The sequence below is a fragment of the Halichoerus grypus genome, chromosome 12 (genome assembly GCF_964656455.1).
Source record: "Halichoerus grypus chromosome 12, mHalGry1.hap1.1, whole genome shotgun sequence".
NCBI classification, from domain to species: Eukaryota; Metazoa; Chordata; class Mammalia; order Carnivora; family Phocidae; genus Halichoerus; species Halichoerus grypus.
In genome coordinates this window covers 83,317,720-83,334,412 of record NC_135723.1, presented here as the reverse complement: position 1 = coordinate 83,334,412, position 16,693 = coordinate 83,317,720, and the positions used below count along the sequence as shown (strand labels likewise).

Here is a 16,693-nt window from a genome sequence, read left to right as displayed (position 1 = left end):
GCACGAGGTGGGGAGGGTCAGAGGGAGAAGCAGACTCCCAGCTGAGCCGGGACCCCCATGTGGGACTCGATCCTGGGACTCTGGGATCATGACCTGAGCTGAAGGCAGACACTTAACCGACTGAGCCACCCAGGCGCCCTGCTTTTGCATCTTTATAAAAAAAATAGTTGAGCATTTTTGTGCAGATTTACTATAATTTAATTTTAATAACAGCAATGTTTAATAACCGGCTTACAGAATTCTTAGAAACTTAACAATAGGCTCTCTGAGCCATTTTAGGCATACGCTGGGCCAGCCCCTCCATTTTGCCGGCAGCCCCAGTATTTGACCTTGTCCCCTGCTTCAGTGACAGAAGAGAAGTTGTGTGGGAATTCCCTTCCCTCATCTCTAGACTTACAAACCCTGGCACCACCCACCTCAGCCCTGCCCCTTCTTCCCTCCCGCTAAGAAAGGGGCCCATCCCTCCTCCCATGGGGCCAAGGCTCCTGGCTGCTAATTCTGGCTCCACCCACTTCCTTAGAAACCCTGCACAACGTTTAACCCCTCCAGTCCGGGCTCTCAGAATTGAAACAAATTGCTTCCCTCTCACGCTTGAGCCCTCTCACCCTGCCAGCTCTACTCCTGCATCGCTTCTCTCCTTCACGAACTTGCTTCCAGAATCAGCTTCTGCTTCTTCCTCCTCCAATCATCCTCCTCAATCTACCTTAGTCTCCCTTCAGTCAAGTTGTGGTCCAGCCCTGTCCCCTCAAGGTCACCAGTGACTGACCTATCCCTGAATCCAGGGGACACCTGTGTGTCCCCACCTGCTAGACTCCCTATGGTGTTCCACACGGTGGACCACACCATTTTTCTCAAGACACCCCCTCCTTTGCACCGCCTCCAGGCTTCCCTGTCCCAATAAATGGTCCCCAGTCCCGTTTCCCTGGGCCACATACCACGCCTCCCTCTTGGCACCCCTCCCCCCACATCCAGCCATCCCCAGCTTTGTCGTTCCTCCTGTCCTCTCCCTTGAATCCTACCTTTCTCTTTCCCTGCTGCCCCAATTCAGGTCCCTGTGATCCCTCCTCTAGATAGGGCAGCAGCCTCCTACCTGGTCTTTCTGGCCCCCATTCGATAGCATCCTCCACACTGCAGCCAGAGTGGTCTTTCTAAAGTGCCAACCTGACCATGGGGCTCAGGTTCAAAGCCCCCCTTGGTTTCCAGAGCTCCCAGGTCAAGTCCATCCAAAGGTCCATCCTGCATGATCTGGCCTGGCCGACCTCTCCCTTTCATCCCACGTGACCTGGGCTTCATTCAGTTGCTCATTGGGCCTCAGGTTCCCACCCCACCTGCTTTGTGAAAAATGGAGACATCATTCACATAACATGCAATTCACTGTTTTTTTTTTTTTTTTTTTTTAAATATTTATTTATTTGACACAGAGAGAGCACAAGCAGGGGGAGCGGCAGGCAGAGGGAGAAGCAGACTCCCCGCTGAGCAGGGAGCCTGACGCGGGGCTCGATCCCAGGACCCTGGGATCATGACCCGAGCTGAAGGCAGACGCTTAACCGACTGAGCCACCCAGGCGCCTGCAATTCACCATTTTAAAGTGTAAAATGAGTTAGTTTTGGTTATTCGCAAGGTTGTGCAACCATCACCACTATCTAACCCTGCAACATTTTTAGCCCCAGAAGAAACCCAATCCCGTTAGCAGTCCCTCCTCATTTGCCCCCTCCCAGCTCTGACAACCACTAATCTTTCTTCATGCACTGACCGATTCTGAACATTTCATATAAATAGAATCATACCACATGCGGCCTTTTGTGTCTGGCTATTTTCACTTAGCATCATGTTTCCAAGGTTCCAGAGCCTCTCTTTTGTTTTGGGAACTTCAAAAACACTTCACTCTAACCCCTAGCCACCCTCTACATCCCCTCTACCTGCAGAACTTCTGCTCAGCCCTCGGGTTTCAGCTCATCTCTTCTTTTGGGGGTCTTTCTCTGCCCCAGCCCCCTGGCCACTGGGCGCCACTGGGACCCCGTTGTATGCTGTCTCCCAGCAGAACCCTTGTCACATGGTGTTACTTACCTAGTAATTTGTTCTCCTGCTAGATGTACGCTCCATCAGGACACGGTCCCATGGTCATCACTCTGTCACTCCGTATCCCTAGAGCCCGGCGCATAAGCATGTGTTGCTTGAAAAAAATCAATCTACAGGCTCTCTGGCAAAGTCCACCGGTAATTCAGCATAGACATCTCAAAGCCTCGCTGTGCACCCTCTTATTCTTTCCTGTCGTTCTCCTCTCTGGCATCAGGATGGAATTAGGGGTGCATAGGGAAGGGCTCTGGACAAGACGCTGTATCCTTTTGTAGCATCCGAGCGGCCACTGTGGGGCAATCTTCTCACCTGGGCAGGGGTGGGGTGGGGGCTTATGAATTTGGGAAGAGGCTGTAGAGGTGGGGGAGGAGGAAGAAGAGATCCTGGTGAGTGTAATCGGTAGAGTGGAGCAGAAACAGGAGTGACCTGGGGCCCCCCCATCGCTGGGGGTTCTGGGGTTGTACCTGCAGAGGGCTTTTCTAGGTAGGTGAGGCCTCTGTGCAGCCTTGGTGCAGGGTCCGTAAGGCTAGGATGGCCAGATTTAGCAAATAAAAATATAGGGCACTAGTTAAATTTGAATTGTAGATCAACGATGGATCATTTTTTAGTACAAGTATATCCCAGACGGACAAAAGAGAAATATTGCATGGGTCGTACTTTTCCTAAATACATAATATACTCGTAAACTCTTAGACCTGAGTGTAAGGGTAATATTTTTGTGGGCAGGTACCTTTTAAATATCCCTTCAACTCTTAATGCTTAGATGAAAAATTGCTGGTTTGCTGTATTCTGATTATTATATTATTATTGCTTGGTTTGGCTGCTGACAGCAACAGTGTGGGATAATAACAGGATCACTCACAGATTGGTAGTGAGATTGAAATGAGTTCAATGTAAAGCACTTATTAAAGGGTCTGGACTCTTCCAGTTTCCACGAGCTAAGGAGGAAGGAGGAGCCTTTGCAGGGAAGGGAGCTGCAGGTAGGCAGGGATCTGCCCACGAGAACACAGGTGATGGCGCCCGCCTTCCCGGCCAGTGCCCTTCGACCGGCCCTGGAGGGGGCCGACGTTCAGTTCCTGGGCAAAACGAGGGCCAGAAGCGCGGGTGTCCACAGCGCGGGGCCGGCCGGCTGGGACTAGGTGAAGGGACCTGGGGGCGCCGGGGTGCGTCTCTCCCTTCACCCCATCTGCTTCGCTGGACTCCGTGTTGCTGACTCAAGAGAAGAAAGGAAAAAGAGAAAACGGGGGAAAGCCAACAGACAAAACCAACAATAAAGGGAAATTTGCTGAGCGGGTGGATTTTTCTCCCCAGACCCAGCAAGTTAGCGCGCGGCTGGGAATCAGTTGGCCAGGCGGCAGCACGTTCATCACCCCGGACGCACCCGCGCCTCCCCGGGCCAGGGGTGGGGATCGGGATCGGGATCAGGAGGAAGACCTGTACCCAGAGAGGCCTGAGTCCCTCGGGGACCAGCCCAGAGGACAGGCTACTGCCACCCGCCTCCTGCTGTCTGGCCCAAGAAAGGGGCAGAGGGTGGGGGCTGCAAAGGCATTTCTGGAAATGATAAATCTCCTCCAGGATAAAAAGAAGAAGGAAGGAGCAACTTAGCTGTTTCACGAGGATTTGGGGGTGGGTTGTCTCCTCTAACTCGATTCTATCCTGATGAGATTCCTAATTACCTTTCCTGGGACAAACAGGGTGAACAGCCAGGATGATCACTGGGTTGAGAAGAAGATAATGGCCCAAGGCAGGTCCCTGTGCTGGCATACATCCTTCCAGGACCCTCCCAGACCCACCCAAGACAGCCCTGGCCATCCTCCTGGAGCATTGATTATGTGCCTGATCCCATCATGCAAGGATTTTAGGGGCATTATCTCATCCATCATCACAACCAGCCCAGAGCTGGGAAAGATTGAGTAATCTTTGTGTGCTTCATAAGTGGAGGGGTGTCTGCCTCTGAGCCCAGCTTTTAACCCTAAACTATCCTATCTCCTGCTATACTGAGATAAGTCTTCAGATTCCTTCTCAACACAGCACTCCAGATAGCCACTGCCCACAGACCTGAGTGGGTGCATGAAATACCACTTGTTTTCCAAATGCCTTATACTGGTGTGTTGGCTCAAGCAACCAACTGTGGCTGCTGGATGACTTGACTGGGTGTCTTCCCACCTGATACATTTATTTATGGAATTATATATTAGTGTATCTAGTACAGACCTAAGAAATGAAGTCCAGCATGTAGATTTGCAGATAAGGAAACTGAGGCTAAGAGAAGTGAACACACTTGCCCAGAGCTACCCAGCTTCAGGATTAGAGTCCCTGTGTCTGGCTTCCAGTGAAAGACCCTACATGGCTTTGTTTCTCTCCCCGAGCCCAGCCTGCATACCTGAATCCCAGACCTTAGACTACTTCCTGATCTCCCCCTTCAGTTGGGCTTGGAAGCCCAGAGGCCGAGCAGGTCCCAGGGCAACTTGGTTCCCATCTAGCCTGTTTTAGATGGCCCCGAGCCTGCCTTTTCAGATGCTTGATCCCAGGTCACAAAATGTACCAATCGCAAAGACTCCCCCCACCCCCCCGCAACTTTTCTGTTTACCTTCATTAAATATTGTATTATTTCAACAACTATTTGTATATAAATGAATGTGAACAGTGATCCATATAAAACTCAGCAGCAGGGTGCCCCGGGGGACTCATTCGGAAGAGCACATGACTCTTGATCTCAGGTTCCTGAGTTTGAGCCCCACGTTGGGTGTAGAGATCACTTAGAATAAATAAATAAAATAAAATAAACCCTCAGCAGTAAGCATGCACGAGGTATGTGAGGAAGGGGTGCATCACCACTGTGGGCTGAAGATAGGAAAGGCTCCCACAGATGGGACCTGCCTGTGGTGCTCTAGGTTCTGTGCTTCTCCCTTTCCTGTCCCACCTGTCATGTCATCTAAACAGTGCAGAAACCCTAGGAGGTAGGCTGGAGAGCTTCGGTGACTTGTCCCCACTCACCCAGCTAGAGTGACAAGGCATGGACCAAATCCCAGGTGTCCTGACTCAGGTCAGCATATGATTTATTGAGGACCACCCCAATATCCTCCCCTTCCCCAGATCTGTCAGGATTCCTAAAAATTTGCCATTATAGTTCCCCAACCCCCTTACTATTGGAGGGTTTGGGGGGGCTTCCAGAACGTCCTCTTTCAACAAATCATGCTGGAAGGAACCCTTCATTAGTCGCTGTGACTGGACAAGAATTTTGGCTCTTCAGAAGTGAAGGAGTGGGGGAGGGTATGGCAGGGGTATCAGGACCCCAAAGGCCACCTCTGTGTGCTTCCCACCGCTCTGGGAGCCTCCTCTTCCCTCTGTGCGCTGTCTGCCCACCGGGTTATCTTTTTGCTCCTTATTGCTTTCGTTTCTCCAGAGTCTGGCATATGTAGGCACTCAAGAAACGTTTACAACTATCTTTACGCTAGCTCCCCATTTGCCAGAATTTACTGGGCCTGATCAGAACCGGCCAGGATTGGCCAAAGGGCTGCCCTTTGTACTCTCCCCCCAACCCTCCCACCCTCTGGCAGCCCGAGGATGATCATAGTGGCAAGGAGGCCACAGGATTCCTCTAGAAATGTTTTTCATAATCTAGGCTCCAGCGAGGGATTTGGGAATTCCTTAAACAGCCAATGTGCATTTGGGCATAAACACTTGGCCTGCCAGCTCCCCAGCATGTCTATTAAAGGCATCAATCAAGCAGCCCCCCTGGCCAGGCAGCGCTGGGCAGGGCAGCTCCATCCCTCCAGGACGCTGCACGGAGCCCCTTGGGGCTGCCCGCTCTGGGCCAGTGCGTCCTTCTTCTCCCTGGGCCCCCCTGCAGGTCGCAGCTGGGCCCTGAGACAGCAACTGCTCACCCTGCCTCCCGGGCCGGGGACACATCTGCATTTGGCAGAGCCCAGATTAATCCCTATTACCTTCCCTGCTGACTGCGCACGAGCTGAGCCATTTCTGCCGCCGCCACCCCCGCGCCTGCCCCCTGGGAAAGCAAAGCCGAATGTTCCCGCAGCCAGTGTCCTCACTAACCAAGGAGATTGTGGCTGCATCGGGTTCTCGGAAGAGCGAGGCCAGAGTGCGTTCTTAGGAGGGCAGGGAGTCACCGAGGGATCTTGTAGCTCCCCAAACGGGGCAAGTGGAGCGAGGCTGCGAGACTGAGTGATGCAACACCAGCGAGAGGAGACAGGAGAAAATTCAAGAGAGAAAGGGGTGAGGGAGGAGGAGGAAAGGCTCTTTTGCAGGAGATTTTTATTTATTTCTATTACCTTTGAAGTCAGACTGCAAGTAGCATCAGGAGTGGAAAAGCAATAAAGAAGCAGGAAAGGAAAAAAGCTGAGATGTCGGGCTGATGGTGCATGCTTTGGGGACCTGTGGGGGGGCGGGGGGCTTGCCGCATGTCCAACCCCAAACCAAAGGCAGAATGCCAGGAGTCACCCACCCTTCAGGACACAAATAGGTGACCATGAGAGAGGAACTTCCTGGCAGCATTTTGCTAGGAGACAATAACATCCCGGAGACGAAGGGCCACGCACTCCGGCTCATTTCTGTAGTTATTATGCCTGCTACAGAGCCCGGCACACAGTAATTGCTCAATAAATAAGAGCTACGTGCTAGGAGCTCCTCGAAGCCCTTTGCACATATTAACTCATTTTATCCTTTCACAAGGTTATGAGATAGATACTATCATCTTCATTTTGCAGAAGTGGAAGCACAGAGAGGTTAAGTTACTTGCTCAAGGTCACAGAGTTAGAAAGCAGCAGAGCTTGGATGCAAACCTATGCAGATCGATTTGAGAGACTGTGCTCTTACCGTGCTCTACAGACTCTTGAAAGAAAGAGAGCAGAAAGAAAGAAAAATATCTGTGTCATGGAACTGAAAGAGACCCTGGATGTCATTTAGAGCCAACTCTTTGTTTTATCAGCTAAGAATTAAAGGGGAGAAAAGACTTGTCCAAGAGCCTTGGCACTAGCCAGCAACGCGCAGAGCTCAGATTAGAACCCACATCTCCCTGGGCCTTTCTATCCCACCCGCTTGTCTTGGAAGAGAGCAACCAATGCCCTCCAGTGTTTTTGTAAACTGGCTTTTAATAGCCTTGGTGTTGGGCGCCTGGGTGGTTCAGTCGTTATGCGGCTGCCTTTGGCTCAGATCATGATCCCAAGGTCCTGGGATCGAGTTCCGCGTCGGGCTCCCTGCTTGGCAGGGAGTCTCCTTCTCCTTCTCCCTCTGCCCCCCCCTCCTGCTTGTGCTCGCTCTCTCTCTCTCAAATAAATAAATAAAACCTTAAAAAAAAAAAAATAGCCTTGGTGTCTACCAGGCTTGGGAAACCAGTGGAAACTGGGCCTCTTTCCTCTCTCCCCAGCCCTCCCCACCATCCTGCTCTGGGCTGGTTCCATGGGCATTTCCGAGGTCTTCAGACCTTGGCAACCCAGCTGAGCAGGAAGACAGCGAAGCTGCAGGTGCCGGAGAGGCGGGCAGGAGGTGTCGTTGTGGGAAGCTGCCCGGGCCGGTCCTCAGGAACCAGGGCTCTACTCTGTCTGAGGCGCCTGGTCTGCCGCGGCCCAGTGCGGGGCACGTGGGTGTCCAGGGCGGACGCTCTGTGTTTGTGCTGCTGCATCACTTCCCAGCTCTTTGGCCACCTGAATACTTAAAATTTTCAGGGTAATTTTTCTCCCAAGGCATTTGTCCTGGATCACTAATGTCTGGTATGTAAGATATCATTTTTGATTTAACATATTTAAAACTCATTTTTCCTCTAGACAAGACAAATTGGAATTTGTATCTTCCCATAGGAAGCTTTTCACAAAGATCAGTGCAGGATGCATTGGGTTCCCAGAGTGATGTCATTTGATTAGTCCTGACATTCTTTTTCCGCTTATGAGGGGTGAGTGATTGCAGACGTTCCAACTGGCAGAAGGTGTGATTGGGTTTTTTTCTCCTATGGGGGAAATCCTTTCAGATGGATAAGTTTCTGGCATCTGATATTTTTCTCTGCCACCTGGCGGAAACTTCTAGAATAGAAGCGTCCCAACAGCACACAGCCTGATCATCTAGGGAAGGAAGGCAGAGTAAGCTGACTAGGCTTCTCTTTTGGCCCATGCAGGCTTTGATAAGCCCTGTCCTATTCACCTCAGACAATGCTGGAAAGGGGCTCTGATCTACTAACCCCCATCGTGGGGTCTGGGGCCAACACAGTAGGTTTCCCAGAGTGCTCTGGGGCTGGGTCACTTCCTCTCTGGCCAATCTGTCCTGCTGAGTCCTCAGGACCTCCACAGTGAGGACCAGGGACAGGACTGGATGGGTGCGGTCAGGGCCCACTTTTGTATGGGGGGGGGCATTTACCTCATCACTCTGTGGCTTGCTCAGGATACCGGCAGAGTGTTGGAGTGAGAGAATGGCCTGGAAGTTTCCAGGGACAGGACAAGGATTGGAGGGTTCCCCAGAAGCCCTTCCTCCTGTGAAAGGGACACTGTCTCTTCTAGCTACTCTGGGTCCATTCTTTTCTTTGGTAGTGAGCAGGATTTGTGAGTTGTGTGGAAACCATACCAAAGAGGACTGCCAGCTGGCTGTCTGACTGGGCATTTCAGCACAGAGGACAGGCACAGAGGGAAAAGGCAAGGAAGTGGGTAAGGAAGAGCAGAGTCCTTGGAAGGGAAGCCTTCAGCCTATCAGGCTGGAGTTTCTACCCAGGCTTACAATTTCCCCAGTATTCCAGGCCCGACCAGACTTGTCCCTTCCCTGTCTGTAGACCAAAGCCTCAGTCCCATGCGTGGCCCAGCCACCAGCCTCTCTGAGGAGAGAAGGAGCTAGGGAGGAGTGCAGGGGTTCCCCAGCAGGACTGAACCACAGATGTGGGCTCCTGGACCTAGAACTGCTCTCCAGGGGGCTGGGCTGGGACTGCGTCTCTTGGACTCGTTTGTGGGTGAGTCCAAGGGCGGACATGCTGGGCCGAGCTCCAGTCATGGCTGTTGGTGGCACTGTGACCCTGTGTTCGTGTTTTGGTCCTTCTGAGCTACTATAGTTTGCATACTGCAAACTAGTTCTTCTGGGGATTTAGCCCTGATTAGCTTTGTAGCAATAAAGTCTAATCTTGGTAAATAGATGAAGCCTCGAATAAATGTCTGTCTAATCCTTGCCAATATTTTCCTTCTACCCAAGGCAACGCAGCTCTGTGACCTTCAGTCAGTCACTTAACCTCTCTGAGTCTATTTCTATATCTAAAGAAAACAAGGGTAATACCGTACTCCTCCACCCTCGTTATTGTGGGGATCAAATACAGTAATGTGTGTGAACGGCCTTTCTAGATGGCAAGGTGTTATTCTATTGTAAGGGATCATTATGGTCATCATGCTTATTGTAAAGCACCCAGAGCAGCCATGCCTTCTAAGATAAAGTATTGGCCGCATGAGCTCCATCATAAGGGAGGAAAAAAAAGGAACCAATTTTCTCAATGGAAAAGAGTGACCCCGAACAAAGCAGAGAGACCAATAAAATAACCCAAATGAGAGCAATGACAGTCCAGTATAACCAATAATGAAAATGTTCTCCATTCCTATCAGAAGTTCTCAGAGCCAAGGACAATTGCTTCACCTTCTTCAAAGCCTAAGGTCAAACATCATTTTTTATTTGATGCTGTGTGGTTGAAGTTAAGAGCCAGTTGAAACTGGCTTTTGTTCTTCATACAAGAAAGTAAAGGGTCAAAGTGAGAGCCTCCTGTCTTCACTCTCCTAGAAAGAAATCCATATTGGAAAAAGGCTCTGGAAGGCTATCAAGAATCAGAGGTGTAGGACAGAGAAGCGCAGAGCATTCCTGGAGACGTTGTCTGCTGTTTCTGCCTTCCCAGAATCCATCCTTCTTTCTTTTTGGTAATAGAACCCTTTTTTCCTTTGGGATATTACCCCTTACCCATTCTTATTCCAAGTGAGATTGAGCCCTTGCCCAGTTTCTGGGATGACTCAAACCTCTACAAGCAGAGTGCTGCATCCTCCTGGCCACCGTGATCGGCTCAGCAAGAGACATGTGATCGAAATGAGGCCATGAGAGTCAGCCCTGAGACTTTGGCTGGAACAATCAGCAATCCAGTGTCAACAAGGGCCCAAAATGTCAAAGCATCAGAAAGTCCAGATAATTAAAAACATGCTCTATGCAGCTGGAATGGCTGGGGCTCCTCCACTTGGTCGCTCATCCTCTGGGAAGCTAGTCTGGGCTGGTTCCGTGATGGCTGAAGGCTTTCCAGCAATGAGAGAGGACAGGCCTCAGAGTGCAAGCACTTTTCCAGGCTCTGCTTGTATATGGCTTGCCATTGTCCCATTGGACAAAGCAGGTCACACGGCCAAGCCCTGAGTCATGTGACAGGAGACTACCTAAGGAGGTGGAGACCGGAAGGCATGACTCATGGAAGCCATCACCCAATAGTCCACCCATACCCTATGGTAGGGCAGCTCCACCTGTGAGATTAAGCCTTCTGCTGAATTCTACCTATTGATCTCCAATCTTCCTCCAGTCTTGTCCACCTGGCAAGGCTTTCGCAACTATATCTGGCTTGGGATCATCAGCCCAGAATTCTGCCTCCCCTCATGGGGCTTCTTTTGCTCCTAAACTTAATGGCCCAAATGCGAAGTGTATATGGGCCTTCAGCTCTTGAAGTCAGACACTTATTCAGCCAACAAATAATTGTTTTGTACTTTGTGCCAGGATCTGGCCAAGGTGCTAGAGACACGGTAGAAAATAACACAGACCCGAAGACCATCCTTGCCTCCCGGGAGCTTATGCGTGTTGAGTGGGGGGTGGGGATGGAGAGGGAAATGTGAATGAAAAAATATACAGTAGGGCGCCTGGGTGGCTCGGTGATTAAGTGACTGCCTTCAGCTCAGGTCTTGATCCCGGGGTCCTGGGATCGAGTCCTGCATTGGGCTCCCTGCTCAGTGGGGAGCCTGCTTCTCCCTCTGCATGCCGCTCCTCCTGCTTGCGCTCTCTCTCTCTCTCAAATAAATAAATAAAATCTTTAAAAAAATGTACAGTAAAATATATGCAAGCGAGAGAAGCTAGACGGGTGAGGGTTGGTTTCCCGATCTGTGATTTAAAGAGCTCCTCACCCAAGAAAAGCAGCAGGACAGGCGACTAGCGCAGGGAGCTTCAGGAGTGCTGATGGGGAAGGTAAGGAGACCTGTGAGTGAACCCTGGAGGCATCTGTGCGGCCATCTGCTTCCAGTGTGTGTGTGTGTGTGTGTGTGTGTGTGTACAAGCAGCCCACACTGCAAGCTCCTCAACACCAGGACCGTGACCTGGCCAGCCAGCTTTCCCGGATGGTTGTCCCTCTGATGGGGAGAGGGGGTCATGAGACACATCAGAAATCCGTAGGTGTGCTTGGGCGTGGGAGGGGCGGGGGAAGATGGCCATATCTATCCAGCCTGGGTATTGCAAAGCTGAAGGCTCAGGTTCTGATCCTCAGATGGGAGCCTTGGGCAAGTCTTGTGAGACCTCTAAGGCATCATCCGGTGCATGAGATAAGTAACAAACATCCTGCCTTGCTCCTCCAAGCGACAAAGGGTCATAAATCCCTCCGTCTGGGCCGTTACCACGAGCTCCAAATTATTATTGGGCTGTGAAGACCACTTCCGGGTTTTGAGTCAGGTGCAAGGTCCAAGCCCAAGTGTGGGAGGGAAGGGAGCAGGGGTTTCCCCTGCCGTCAGGGTCTCAGGCCTGGCAGGGTGGGGGTGGGGAGCCCCACTTATGCCGCACCCGCCAGTTCACTGAGGTAAATACACACATGCTAGAAAAAGAAAAGCTGTGAGTGTGGGTGTTTCCTCATTCCAGGAATGATGGCCAAAGAGAGGATAGGAGGGTGGAGGCGACTTCAGGGTTGGTTTTCTGGTCTGTGAATCTCCTTGGGGACATCTGCCTGAGATGAAACACTGGCCATTGACGGGAAGGCCCCGTCTGAGGTTCCACAGCGTTCCGTGCCAAGGGCTCTGGCTTAGGCCCCAAGGGGGAAGCCTCACTGGCCTTCTGGGTTGGTCCCCCGGCTTGCCCCGTTCTGCACTCTCGGATGTCCTGAAGTGTGTGTAGAGGGTGTGCGTGGCTGGGTGGAGGTGAACAGTGCTTTGCTCCTGCACTGGGAGGGGTCTGATGCAAGCCAGTGGAGAAATGCAGCCAGATGCAGAGCCCCAGGGACAAGGTTTTGAAGGTAGGGATGAAGTATCTTTTTATTACCATAACTTAAGTGGGAAAATGAGACAGGAATCCCATTTTCCTTCACAAATGGTCCCAGGACTTCTCACCCTATCGAGGATATTTAATACAGAGGGATAACCATGGAGTGGGGACACCACGACTCTCCCTTGCAAAGGGGGAAGGGGAGTTCCGTGCCTCCATGCGGCACCCCAAGGCCCTGCAGGGCTAGGGCAACGTCCGTCCGAGGCTCTAATTTCTACTCCTTTGGCTTTTTCTTCTAAGCATCAGGACTTGCTTTTCCAGTATCTCGCAGCTGGCTCTTACCACTGTCTCCTTGTTTCATTTGTCAAATCTCTGTTTCAGTTCACAGTTTCACACCCACTCTGACAGGCTGTCGCCCCCTCCCCTCCCCCCCCCCAGTCCCCTGGGACATCTGCCAGGCAGCGAAATCAAATGTGAAGTTAAACACAACTCGGGGCCCAACATCCTGTTCTCCTTCTTCCTCTTCCCTGCACCACTTTCCCCTCCCCTCCCCAGCACACACAACACCCAGGTGGCCGAGGGGCTGGGCTGGACTGGACTGCACCTTACCCCAAACTGTTTCTTCTGGAAATTCGGCCCCAAAGTACAGGGCTTGCTATAATAAATTCTTGTGTACCTGTCACCCAATTTTAACAATTACCAACATTTTATTTATTATTTATTTTTTAAGATTTTATTTATTTGAGAAAGAGAGAGAGAGAGAGAGCACAAGTGGGGTTAGGGGCAGAGGGAGAGGGCAAAGCAGACTCCCCGCTGAGCAGGGACCCTGATGTCGGGCTCGATTCCAGGACCCTGGGATCATGACCTGAGCCGAAGGCAGACGCTTAACCAACTGAGCCACCCAGGCGCCCCAATTGCCAACATTTTATTGACCTTGTTTATCTACCCTCTTACATATATTTTTTTCTGAAATATTTTAAGGTAAATCCCAGACATCATTGCATTTCATCCTAAATGACTTCAGTTTGAATTTCTAATAAATAAGGAAGCATTTAAAAATAGATGCACCTGGCTGGCTCAGTTGGTAGAGTGTGTGACTCTTGATCTCAGGGTTATAGGTTTGAGCCCCACGTTGGATGGAGAGGCTACTTAAAAACAAAATCTTTAAAAAAATTAAAAAAAAAATAGAGGCGCTTGAGTGGCTCAGTCTGTTAAGTGTCCAACTTTGGCTCAGCTCAGGTCATGATCTCAGGGTCCTGGGATGGAGCCCTGGGGCTCCCTGCTCAGTGGGGAGTCTGCCTCTCTCCCTCTCCCTCTGCCCCTCCCCCCACTCGTGCTCTCTCTGTGTCAAATAAATAAATAAAATCTTTAAAAAAATTTTTTTTAAATTAAAATATTTAACCACCATGCCATCACCCCAACTAATACAATTAGTAATAATTCCTTTCATCATCTAACCCAGAATCCATACTCAGATTCCCATCACTGTCTTAACGCTCTTTTACAGTTGGTTTGGGCTTATATCTTTGAACTGAAAAGGAAGAGGTTTGCTGAGCAAGTTAAGAGTGAGCAGAATTTTAAGAATTTTAACCTTTACGGGTCAGGACGGTGTTCAGGGTTTTGACAGAATTAGCTGACCTGATATAATGGGCTTGTTAATACAGGAGTCTCCGATCCTTTGGTCACCAAGCAAGAGTGGAGCGCCTGTGCTGGGCGGGACACGACAGCCAGGCGCGGGGCCAGGCGGGGTGGTCCTGCCCGGGCATGAGACCCCTGCAGAAGTGACTCGCCGTGAGCTGCGCATGCGCCGACTGAACAGGGGCCATCGGAGCTCAGTGGAAGAAATGCTAATATTAGGTACCTTTATTGTAAAAAGACAGTTTAGGCAGGTAGGAGTCAGTGATCGAGACTCCCTTGATTTGGCCTGATCTTTCCTCCAATCAGTGATCATAAAGGGATGCCATAGAGTGAATGTTTGTGTCGCCCCAAAATTCTTATGTTAAATCTTAACCTCCAAGGTTAGGTATTCAGAGGTGGGGTCTTTGGGAGGTGATTAGTGTTATTTTAAATAGTAATTATGTACATAATAATCAACAATGAGATTAGTGCCCTTGTAAAAGAGACCCCAGAGAGCTCCCTTGCCCCTTCCACCTGGTGAGGACACAGTGAGAGATGTGGTCTATGAACCAGGAAGCAGGCGCTCACCAGACACGGGATCTGCTCGCACCTTGATCTTGGACTTCCAGCCTCAAGAAGTGTGAGAAATAAATTTCTGTTGTCTATAAGCCCCCCAGACCACAATATTCAGTTATAGCTGCCCAAATGCAGTAAGACAGGCAATATTAACTTTACATGTATTTCTTCTCTTTTCATTTACCCTTACTTCCCTCTCTCCCTTCCTTCCTTCCTTCCTTCCTTCCTTCCTTCCTTCCTTCCTTCCTTCCTTCCTTCCTTCCTAATCTTGTTGTTCTTCCATTTAGTAGATTCCTCTTCCTGTCCTGCTCTCTTTCCCGTGTCAAGCTTCCTGAAGTGGACTTCCTTTCTCCTTAGGAGCTCTCTCTTCTTTTCTCTCTTAGGCCTGGCTCTCAGGGATGGTTCTCTGAGTTTTGGTGTGTGGTACCTACCCCTCTCTAGAATCTGGCTTCACGGTTCAGCATCCAAATCCATCTCCACTTGCTTTGCAGTTGTCTTACTCTGTGTTCTTCCATGAGCAGCACCAGACACAAGGGTTCTGGTAAGGAGGTGTATTTGGGAGGTGACCCTAGGAAGCAGGAGTGAGGAGCAGGGAGAGTGGGAATGAGAAGGAGGAAAAGCCAGTTAGGAGTGCCCCACGGATGTGACGGCAGCGGGCACCCAGGGCTCAGTCCTACAGAATGCACTTTAGAATTGCCCCCGTGGAGAGTGGGAGGCGGGGCCGTTTATCCACAGACCCCCATTCTCCACTGGTTGAGATTTGCTCCTCTGGGACCTTCCCCTTCCCCTACCCCTTCTGGCTGCCCCATGTGGGCTGAGAGGCTTCCTAAGGAGCCAAGGGGAGAGGTGCAGGGAGCCACAGCCGTGGCGATCTCAGGGAGGGTTGTCTGGTACAGCAAGTCTCACTCCTTTTGCTTCTCTGACTCTTTAGCACCAATAACAACAACATCATTTATTGACTGCTTTTTTGTATATCAGTCATTGGGCTAATAGCTTCCTAAATATTTTATTATCTAATCTTCTAAAGACTCTAAACACTTCTAAAGAAGGGGTTATTATATTCCCATTGTACAGATGACAAACTGGGCTCAGAGTGGTTAAATAACTCACCTAAGGGTTAAGCATCCTACACTGTGAGCTGGGGTTGGAGATGAGGGCTGGGCATGGAAGCTCCGTTACCTTCTTTACATCCTTGACTCTCCCATCTTCAGGTCTGAGCGTTCTCGGGGCAAGGACTCCGGAGGGCTGAGGATGTCAATATGCCAGTGAGCTTAACCTGGGTGGATCTGCTGGTCAGAGAGCACCAGACTCAGATTCTGTTGGTAAAAGCCTGGAATGAATCACTCCATGTTCTTTTTGGGAAAGTGGGGTATAATTTTTTTGGTCATGTCCTGCAAAAATCTGGGATGGGGTCTTCTGAAATATTCTGCTGGGTTGACCTGACTTCTTTCTCCCTAGACTCTGCAAAAGTCCTGCCTTTGGAGGTTGAACATGGTCAGATGCTGCCCCCAGAGTCTGCCAGCTTTTTGGGAGATGTGAGTAGTGCCTCGGGGGAGAGCAAGAGAGTGCCCAAGGATGGAAAAGGTTCTGGAAGGATAACTTGAAGAACATGCCCTTCCACTGTGACCCTGACAAGTCACCTCACAGAGCAGGGAATGACATTTTCAGGCCTCTGCTCCGAGACCCTTGTTACTGTGGGCTGACTTCCAGAGCCACTTAGGGATGGTGGGGGCAGGGGGCTTCTAAGGCTCATGACTGCTCGGAAACAAGACATCTCAAACGGTCCCAGATGGCCACCAAGGGGCAAATACATCGTCCCCGAGCCCTGTTAACCCATCTCAGGATGGCAGAGACTGGGGCGGGTCAGGGCACGGGCACCTTTCTAGGTCCTTGGGGATGAGTGCAGAGAAAGTCTTGTAAGAGAAGGACCATGGCCCGGACTTTTCAGCAATGTGGACCAAAAATTCTCTCTTTTTTATTTAAGTTGGTTTGCATCGGATTTCTGTTGCTTGCAGCTAAAGAAATCTTGACTGGTACAGAGTCCAGCTCCTTCCCTGAGCTGCCCAGTGACCCCTTAGGCTGTTGCAGCCTTATCTGACAAATCTCCCCCCGCCCTCCCAGCCCCCTGCGGCTACCCCTTCTTTGGGAGCTCAGTCTCCCTTTCCTCCACCACTTAAACTAGTACTCAGGAATGGGTTAGCAGCTGTCAACTATACTTTGAAATCGCCCATGGAAGTGACTGCTT

At 50.6% G+C, this 16,693-nt stretch overlaps 1 long non-coding RNA gene across 3 annotated transcripts; it reads right to left on the bottom strand.

The window, feature by feature from the left end:
* Positions 1 to 1,360: 1,360 nt before the first annotated feature.
* Positions 1,361 to 16,550, bottom strand: LOC118533853 (uncharacterized). Of its 3 annotated transcripts, XR_013442865.1 has the most exons (4): positions 15,628 to 16,550; positions 14,880 to 15,016; positions 2,068 to 2,427; positions 1,361 to 1,568 (listed from the first exon to the last, which is right to left on the bottom strand). It is a non-coding gene; the product is annotated as an uncharacterized LOC118533853 (long non-coding RNA). The 3 variants fall into 3 exon arrangements; XR_013442866.1 differs by lacking the exons at positions 14,880 to 15,016; positions 15,628 to 16,550 and adding an exon at positions 6,133 to 6,279 and having other exon boundaries at positions 1,365 to 1,568; XR_004916391.2 differs by lacking the exons at positions 14,880 to 15,016; positions 15,628 to 16,550 and adding an exon at positions 6,024 to 6,145 and having other exon boundaries at positions 1,365 to 1,568.
* Positions 16,551 to 16,693: the final 143 nt, after the last annotated feature.